The sequence below is a fragment of the Ochotona curzoniae genome, unplaced genomic scaffold (assembly GCF_017591425.1).
Source record: "Ochotona curzoniae isolate NIBS_2020 unplaced genomic scaffold, NIBS_Ocur_1.0 contig_931, whole genome shotgun sequence".
Lineage (NCBI taxonomy): Eukaryota > Metazoa > Chordata > Mammalia > Lagomorpha > Ochotonidae > Ochotona > Ochotona curzoniae.
The window spans coordinates 297,034-307,524 of record NW_024466617.1 but is presented as its reverse complement, the minus strand read 5'-3'; positions in this window follow the sequence as shown (position 1 = coordinate 307,524).

Here is a 10,491-nt window from a genome sequence, read left to right as displayed (position 1 = left end):
GTGAAGCTGCTGGGATTAGAACCGGTGCCCATATGGGATTCCTGGCACGTTCAAGGCTAGGATTTTGGCATTAGGCCACTCCGCTTGGCCCCTACAGGTGTTTCAAAAAGGATACATTATCAAAATCACTTATTACTAACTAAGCAGACATGGTTCAGGATAGTGGATTCATTGGCCCATGATTCCATATTTAACAAGTATCTGACCCATGACTTGGTGGTCACCCTGGCTCCAAACACATACTTTTGCTGCTTAGGCTAGATTTGTAAGGATATGGACAGCCTGGATCAAGGTGAAGATCAAAACAGAAATAATCTGAAAGTCAGTTATGTGTGAACTCTGTTTTAGAGATTTTCTTCTTGTATTTGAAAACTGCAGTGACAACTTGTACCTTTCAAACATGAAAACTTTTGCTGCAAACCTGTGATGTGTGTGCAAGATTCACAGGTGATAAGCAAGGAGAGACAGGAACAGTATTAGGTAAAACATAGAGATGAGCTAGTTTACTGAAGGTGAGGAATATTCACATATAGTTTGTGTTCATTCCAGATTACATGTAGTTATATTGTGGTTCTAGGTGATTTGTCCACTTGCTGCTTTTTCAGTTTGGTAGTAAAGATACTACCTCAGCCTTACTCTGACGGTCTATTTTTTCTAATGCATTTTTGCAAAATCTCATGATGTCTTCTTGATTTTTCTATTTGTTTCAAATATTCTTGTGTCTTCTATCCTGATTTTTTTTTCTTATTTTAGCTGAAATATTTCCCACTTTTCTGTAAACAGAATGAAATGCAGATGTGATTCGGGAATTTTAATGCATTTGGAAACTAATTAATTAAATGCCTTCTATTACACCAACATGTGTTTAACATGCCATTCATATTGTTGTTCCAATGGAACTGATGAAATTAAGTCTATAGTGGTTTATTTAGGTACACTCTCTGATAGAAATGAAGTATGAGCTCAGATTCCTTAATTCTATCACAGAACTCTGAATTACTTATCACCATCTAGATGTGTTTTAATAGTAGAAACAGGAAATGGGTCTAGTGTACCCAATTGGAAGATAACAAGAACAGTTGTGCCCTGCAGATTATAAGAATAAATTTAAGAGGAAAATACCGGGGCTGGCATGAAAGCCTAGTGAGTAAAGTCTGTGCCTTGCATCCAATGGTATCTCAGGTCAAATTCTGGAGGCTCCTCTTCTCTTTCAGCTCCCTGCTTGTGGCTTGGAAAGAGGTAGAGTATGACCGAAAGCCTTGGAACCCAGCACCCATATAGGAGACCTGGAAGTATCTCCTGGTTCCTGCTTTCAGTTTGACTCAGCTCTGGCTACTGTGATCACTTGGGGAGTTAATTTGTGGGTGGAATATCTTTCTGTCTCATCTCCCTGCAAATCCAATAAAAACAAGTGAATCTCATTATTTTAAAAAAGGGGAAGACCAAGTTTTAAGAAGACTGACAGAATTGTCACAATAGATGTGTTATGACAGGTTTGGTAAAGGTTAGTTGCAGGAAAGAAGCACGCTAAATTTTAGGAATTACTTAGAAAAAATATATTGTTAAAATAAGGATTATATGAGCAGACAGTATGGTGCTCCTCATTAAGCTGCTGCTGATTTTAAAGCATCTTGGAAACAAATGAAATACTTTATATCACTCCAACATGTGTTTAGCACACAATATGTTTATTCAAATGAGATGCCTGAAAGTAACACTCAAAGGAGACTTACATAGTTGGCAGAAATGAGGGACAAACTCATGTTCCTTGATTCTAATCCCGAATCTCTGTATTTTTTGTCATAATTTAGATGTATTTAATAATAAAAGCAGGAATTAGGTCTAGTGTACCTAGTGGATAGATATAAATAGAATTAACAGTTGTATCCTACAGAAGAAGATAAGAATGGATTTAAAAGTTAAAGACCACTTGCTTGGACTGTCATTGGTCTTTTTGTCAAAGATTAATTGGCTGTATCTGTGTGGGTTCCCTTTTGGTGCTTCTATTCTATTCCATTGATCTTCCTTTCTGTCTTTGTGCCAGTACCAGGCTGTTTTGATAACCACTGCTCTATAGTATGTCCAGAGGTCCGGGATTGTGATTCCCCCTGCTAACTTCTTATTCTTCAGGATGGTTCTAGCTATTCGTGGTTTTTTGTGTTTCCAGATGAACTTTTGAATCATTGTATCCAGTTCCGTGAAGAATGTTTTGGGCAATTTGATTGGAATTGCGTTGAAAATGTATATTGCTTGTGGTAGTATAGACATTCTTTGTGGCTAAATGGGCACAACTGGAAACTATAATGCTAAGGGAAATGAGCGAATCCCAAAAGGTTAGATACCACATGTTTGCCTTGATCAAATGTGTAATTTTTATTTGGTTGTTGGTTATTTTGTGAACCTGTCATTGATACTGTCTCAACCCAGATGTTTCGAAGAATGGAACTTGCATTATTTTTAACGTATTGTTTACCCAATACTATGTCAATTAATTCCATAATATTGTATATTGATACTGAGGTTTTGTTGGGGCTTTTAACTGACTGGATCTTTACTCTGTTAGCCCTATCTTCAGACCAGAGAAGGTCTCCCCAAGAGGCCACTGAACTTATCTGGACAATAAGATGCTGGACTTTATACTAGGCATGTGTTTGCAAGGAACGAATCTCAACTGAACTTGAACTGTGGTTATGCAACGAGGTGGAGGAATCCACCATGGGGGGAGGGGTATGGGAGGGGTGGGGAGAGTCCCCAGCGCCTATAAAAATGTACCACATAATACAATGTAAACAACAATAATAAAAAAAAAAGTTAAAGACCAAATTTTAAGAAGAATAACAGTAACAGGATCATCACATTTGGGGTTTTATGACCAAGGTTCAGTGTAAGCAGAAAGGAAGGGCAGGACTTGGGGAATTGCCTAGAAGGGCAGGCAGTGCGGTGCAGCTGGTTATTCTGCAGCTCGGGATGCTCCCATTCCCCATCACAGTGACGGCTTGGGTCTGGCTACTGTGGTTCCAGTTCATCACTTCTTCCATCACTTCTCTGTAGTCTGTAGCATCTCATTTGTCTTATGATCATTACTCTAAATTCTTTTCAGGACTTCCCTAGATTTTTTACAGATTAGTGTCTATATCTGGAGAACAATTAGCTCTTAGACATGTCATACAATTTTGTTTTCTCATATTTCTCATATCCTTGCACTGACAACAGTACACCTGCAAGAATTATTTTTAATAGAATTTCACTGGAAAAGATGTGTGCATGAGGGGTGAGACTTGGATTGTTGAATGGGTGTTGGTTAGACTTGACCCGCACGATGTAAATCCTGACAGATTTCTTCCCTGCTGGTCAATGTCTGCACTGTCTGTAAGAACCACGCTTACCTGGTCTGCAGCAGTATATGCAGGCAGTGAAATTACAGGAGTGGGCAGGACATCCCAGAGATATATTTCTTAGTCCCTAGGGTGTTTGGTATCAATTAATGTAGAACTTTAATATATATTACACATAAATTATTTATACAATTTTAAAGTAATTGACAGTACATACATATCAATATATATGAATATATACGAATATATAAACATGCATATAAAATATTAAAATGTCTATAAGCATGAATATTTGCTATATATCAATGTATTTAAATATATATAATATAATATAGTAAATGTATCATTGATCACACATATTAAATATATAATAATTAAATAGTATGTATTAAATATTTATATATTTGTCATTATATGTTTATATATTGTATATATCATATAATATTTCATACAATATTTATATGTTGTATATAAACATTTCTTCCATATTACATGTTCACATCTATATTTTTGCAAATAATGTAATATGTAAAATATTCATATAAAATATACTAAACAAATTAATATGTTAATATTAATTTGCTTATATATAGATACATACTAAGTAGTATATACTGTATATACTAAATATTTGCAATATACTCATATATAATATATTGTAATGTATATAATAATACTGCAACATGGTATATATGTTTATATATAATAATATATTTTATATATTAATGAATTGCATATTTATATCTCTATTATGTTTTAATATATTTATATATGTTTATATATTGTAATATATGATATATATAACTGCCACTCACAATGTATATATATATATAAATATTTATATGCTATATGATTATATAGGTTTGAAGTCATGTATATAGTTACAAATATATACACCTTTTGATGCTATAGGACACAGGCCCCATTCCTCTTGTCCTGACAAACAAGTGCAGTGCTGGCCCTCTTGCACTGACAGCTGTGGCCTTCGGGCTATGATGTGCATCACACTTCTGCAAGTTTTGGCAGTGTGGGCCTGAGCAACACCAGGGCTTTTAACACCAGAAGGCCAAACCCCAACCTTTGGAGATATTATGGAGATATTAAGGAGACTTTACCTAATTGCCACAGAGTGAATAAGGGACATGCTGAGGATTGTGCACTAGCAGTGATTGGTTGAAACAGCACATTCTCCCCTTAGTCCTGTAGATTCTGTGCCAATGACTCTGAGGAATGTAGTGCTGATAGTACCAATTGTCAGAGCACTTCAGGATGCAGTGTGCTCTTTATACCTAGATTTTTCAGGGGGAAGGCCAGTTCTTCCAGACATTGTGAACTGAGAGTAACCATTCTGTAGCAGAGTGATGTAGGCAGAGCCCTCTAGCTGATACAGGAGAGAGCAAGCTACTCCAACAGTAGTCCTAGAGATGGAGATGTAGGATGAGAGAAGTTCTTACACAAAATGCCAAAATGATGCCTGGAGTTGTGCTATGCCCCCCCTGCACTTTGGGGAAGAACTTACACTGACACTTAGCTTGCAGTGCTACAGCGTCAGCATCTCATATATTGTTTGTTCAAAGCCCAACTGCCCCACCTTTTTTCTCCCCTTATAAAATTTTATATTAGTTTCATAGGCTCTGGGATTTCCTCTTTCACACCACAAATCTCCGCCCCCACCACACACACTGATTTTCCCTGGATTGGTACAACTGTATAGATACTCATAAATTGTCATATAAGTCTATCGTTCTGTTATTTAAGTATATCCTGACATTTTATGTATGGACAATGGCACAGAGCTCAGCATGCTGTTGTCAAGATACATTCAACAGTTTCATTATGGGTACTTCTTTGATTTGGAAGTAGAGATGTATTCTGTATTTTACCTTCAAATCTAGATATGATTGCCTCTTTTACACAGTTACTATTCATTCCTTTAAATGAAAAGCCATAAAGCAAACAACAACCAGAAGAGCAGTAGAAAATTAATGACAGCATTAAGTTAAATAACACGGCACAGAATGACCTATGTATCGCTGAAGAAATGAAAAGGAAAATCACAAACCTTCTTGAAGAAAATGATGTACTGCATGACTATGATTCGGTGAGGAATGTAATAAAAGAAAAAAATGTTCTATGCAAACAAAAATATCAAAAGCCAGCAGGTGTAGGAAAAACGGTATTGAAAGGTCAGTTGAACTTGTATTTTGCAAGGAGGTTGCCTTATATTGGAAAGAACATAAGATATTTGTTCTTTTGGGATTGGTTTATTTCACTGAGCAAAATGGTCTCTAGTTGAAGTAATTTATTTGCAAATGTTAAAATTTGATTCTTTTTAAATCAGTGAGTAGTATTCCATGGCATAGATATAGCATTCTTTCTTTATCCACTCTTCTTTTGATGGCCATTTAGGTTGTTTCCATGTTCTTGCTTTTGTAGATTTTGCTACCATAAATATAGAGGTATAGATACCTTTCTCATATGCATATTTCATTTCTTTTGGATGTATTTCCACAAGTGGGATACCTGAGTCATACAGCAGGTCAATGTTCTGGTCTCTTAGCACTCTCCATACTGACTTCTGTAGTGGTTGTGCTTGCTGATTCAACCTCAGTTCTTTTTATAGACATATTTAGATTATTGCCTCATGATTCAGTTTTGGTAGATCACATGTATCCTCAAATCTATCCTTCTCTTGAAGTCTTCTGATTTCTTTGTATATGATTGTATGTACTAGTTAATAGTTCTGTGTATGTCCAAGGAATCCGTACTTACATTTCTCTTTTGTCTGTATCATCTGTACCTTTCCTTCCTTTTTTTTACAATTATTTGGGCAGGTTTGGGTATCTGTTTTGTTGGTAGTTTCAAAGAACTAGTTCGTTATTTCATTGATCTTAAGTATTTTTTTATCTCAATTTTGAATTATCCCCCTCAATTTTTTTTTATTATTTCTTTTCCCTGATAATCTTGAGATTGTTTTGCTGTTGGTTTCCTAGCTCCTTCAAAAGAATGGTTGGCTCATTTACTTGGTGCTTTTCTAATTTTTTAGCATGTCCATTAATTCACTCCCTTAGCATCTGCAAGAGCTTTAGCTTTTCCAGATCTGAAGCCAGGAGCCAGGATCTTCTTTTGGGTTTGTCAAGTGGGTGCAGGGTCATGGCATTAAACCATCCTCTATTGCTTTTACAGGGAATAAACAGGGAGCTGGATGGGAGGCAGGGCTGCCAGGACTAGAATCGGTACCCCTTTGGGAACCTGGAGTGTGCAATGTAAGGACTTTAGCTGCTAAGCCATTGCTCCAGGTCCAGTTTCCACCAATGGAGATGTGTCTCACGCAGGCAAAGGATAGATGGATTTTTTTAAATTCATTCAACAAATCTATGATGTTTGATTGATGAGTTTAACACATTTACATTCAGTGTTAATATAGAGAGGTAGTAATCTGTTCTTATCATTTCAGTAATGGTTTGGTCATTGTTTGTCTTAATCTTCTGCTGTAATTTAATTTTGATGCTGTTATTTTATTGTCAAGAGAATATCTTTAAGTATCATTTTTAGGGCAGCTCTGGAAGAGGTGAATTCTGAGATTTCCTTTACTGAGGAAGAATTTTATTTCATCTTTGAAGACAAAGGAAAGCTTTGTTGGGTACATTATTCCTGACTAACAAGTTATTCTTTTTAGAATCTGGAGTATCTCACTCAATTCTCTTCTGCCCTGTAGAGTTTCCAGTGAAAGGTTGGCTGTGAGTGTGATTGCCATTACTCTATATGTCAATTGTTCCTTTTATTAAGCACATTTAAGGGTCCGTTGCTTATTTTTCATTGAAGGCAGCTTGATTCATGGTGAAGATCACTTTTGGTCAACTCTGTTGGGAGTTTGTTGCTCTTCCTGTATTCAATTTTGCAATTCTTTCTCCATATTAAGGAAGTTTTCATTTGTTATTTCATTGAATTCATTTTTAAACCCAGGTTCTCCTGCTGTTCCTTCTGGAATTCCCATAAATCTTATATTTGGTCTTTGCATAGTGTCTCTTAATTTTTCAATACTTTTTTCAGCTTCACAAAGTTCTGCTTCAAAGATTTTTATTGTTTCTCCATTGTGGCAAGAAATATCTACAAATTCTGTGATTCTTTCTTTTACCTCACTCTGTTATTGAGATCTCCCACCATATTTTTAATTTGTTTTATTTTGTCCTTCATTTCTAATAATTCTGCTTGATTTTATTTCAGTGCTACTATTTCTTGTGAGATATATTTCTATATTTTTTTTTTTGCGTGAGCTTCTGTTGTTGATAAGAAGCTTTATAACACATTTTTAAAAGTTTTTATCGCCCCTTTTCCTCAATGTATCCATCAGGTACGGCTAAGTCTGGCAATGTTTTTTTTTTTTTTCTTTTTTGTGAGAAGGCATTAGTAATATTGATTGTGCAGCTATCTCCTTTTTGATCTTAGTCATTGCACTTCTGGTTAGCAGATTCTTCCCCTTGGGGTAGGTTTCTATTCTGTGTCACTCACTGATTGCAATGGGTACCCAATTCTTGATTTGTAGTCAATTGTGTACAATTTCTTCCATTGAGTTTCAGACCTGGCTCTTGTTCTAGTTTTCCACCACAGTCTCCATATCCCCAGCTTCTAGCCTACCACCTTCTGCCTCATGAGATCCCATGCTGTGGCTACACTGTTGCCTGCACAGCCTTTTTCCCATTTCCTGTCCAAGCAGTTCCCAGGATGAGGGAGTCTCCAGGTGTGTTTAAATACCTGGGTTGTTGATGGTGCTGAGCTTGCTGTAACCTGCTGTCCATTAGGTCTGAGGGCCACTCAGAAATATTTTGGGTTCAGCCCATAAGATATCACATCTGCACTGCTTTCCTTGTGGGACCTGTACATTGCATAGAGCCATAAGTGAGTTTGTTGAAAACTTAGCTCATGTGCAGCTCACTTCTATCCCTCCAGTCCCACAGCCTTTGCTGTACTATATAAATTGGTCCCGAATGTGAAATAGGTGTAGTTACGGATTTGCTGGCCATTATGTCCTGGAACCACCTGGGCCTATTTTGCATGGAACCTGTAAAATGCAGGTTGGTACTCTTTTTCCTGTAGGCTCACTGTAATGTGCCTACCTGGAAATAAGATTACTCCCATTGGTGTGTCCTTCCATTCTCATAGCCTTTGCCTCACTGCACAAAATGGCATCTAATGTGTCACTGGTAGGCGTCTATCCTATGAAATCCACCCTGTTGCTTTATCATTTTCTTGCTGCTCCATCTCTGCTCCAATGTTGGGCCAAATGAATCAGTAGAGTGGGCAGTACTTTGTCTGGGTTCACCTGATCTATGGGTGAACTGCCCTTCCAACCTGGTTGCTGATGGAGTAAAGACAGTTCCATAAGCCCCAACTTATTTACAACCCAATCAGCATCATACTGAATGAGAAAATTGGAAGCTTTCCCAATAAGATCTAGAATGATAAAAGTACGTCCACTTTTGCCATTGCTGTTTATCACAGTATTGTTTATCACGGTACTGGAAGTTCTCAATACAGCTGTTAGGCAAGTAAATGAAATTCAAATCGGAAAAGAGAAACAAACAATCCCTGTTTGCAGATGACATGATTCTAAGCATAGGAGAACCAAGAGACCCAATAGAGATAGTGCTAAAACTTATAGGAGAGTACAACAAGGTGGGGATAGATGAATGCAAATCAATGGTCATAGCATTCACAATGAACCCCAGGGTGATAAAGAACTACCCATATGATTATTCTCAAAGTAACAGAAAATACACTTAAATACTTTGGTATAGGCCGACGTGAATACATGGAAAATTTCTATGAGTAAAATTAAGAAACAGTGAAAAAGAAATATAAGAACTTAAAACATGAGGAAACATACCATGTTCCAGGATACAGAATCAACGTCAAAAAGTGTCCATATTTCCAAAAACAAAAACTGATTCAGTACAATTCCAAAGAAAATAGCAAGTACATTGATCATAGAGTTAAAAAAAATGATACAAACTTCCATATGGAAATGTAAAAGACCACAAATAGCCTAAGCTATCTAGAAGAATAGGAATCTAGCTGGAGGGATCAAAATCTCAGGACATATTATAGGGCGGTGGCACTCAAAAAAGGCCTGGCAGTGGTTTAGAAAAAGAGCAGAAGATCAATGTAACAGGATAGAATAAGAAGAGAGCCCACACATGTGTAGTCATTTAATTTTTGACAAGAAAACTTTAGAAAAAAAAATATGTTCTCCTCAACAAATGTTGTTGGGACAATAAGATAGCAGCCCTAAGATGATAGAAAAGAGACCCTGACAATTCACTGTACAAGAATATCAAATCTAAATGGATAAAGAATGTAAGCCTACACCCAGACACAATCAAAGTATTAAAAGAAAATGGAGGAAATATTGTACAAGATGTAGGTGTAGGCAAAGACTTCCTAGAAAAATCATCAAAACCACAGGTGGATAAGTCCAACATAAACAAGTGGGATTACATCAAACTAAAATCTTTATGCACAGCAAAGGAAGCAATCAACAAAGTAAAAAGGCAACCAACAGTGTGAGGTAAAATCGTTGCACTCTACACAACAGATAGGGGGCTAATGTCCAGGATATAACAAGAACTCTAGAAACACAGTGACAAAATAAACAACCAGTTCTAAAATGGGTTTAGGAATGAGCGGACACTTTTCAAAGAAACAAATCCAAATGGCTAACAGATATATGAACAAAATGCTCAAGCTCCCTAACAATGAGGTCAATAAAACTAAAAACCAGCCTGAAGTTCCATTCAACTCCAGTGAGAAGGGCAGACATAGAAAAACCTACCAACATCTACTGGTGAGACTGTGCTTAAAAGGTGCCATACTTCACTGCTGGTGCACTGTAGAGTCATACAGCCACCATGGAAATCAGTATGGAGAATATTCTGGCAACTGAATATGCACTTACCATATGACCTAACACTCCCACTCCTGGGAAAATATCCAAAAGAACTGGTATACACACACACAAGAAAGCAACAGGCACTGCTATAGTCATTGCAGCAAATCAACAATTGTAAAAACATGGACATAGCATAGATGCCCAGTAAAGGAAGACTAGATAAAGAAACTATGGTACATCTATTCTCTGGAATACCACTCAGCTATT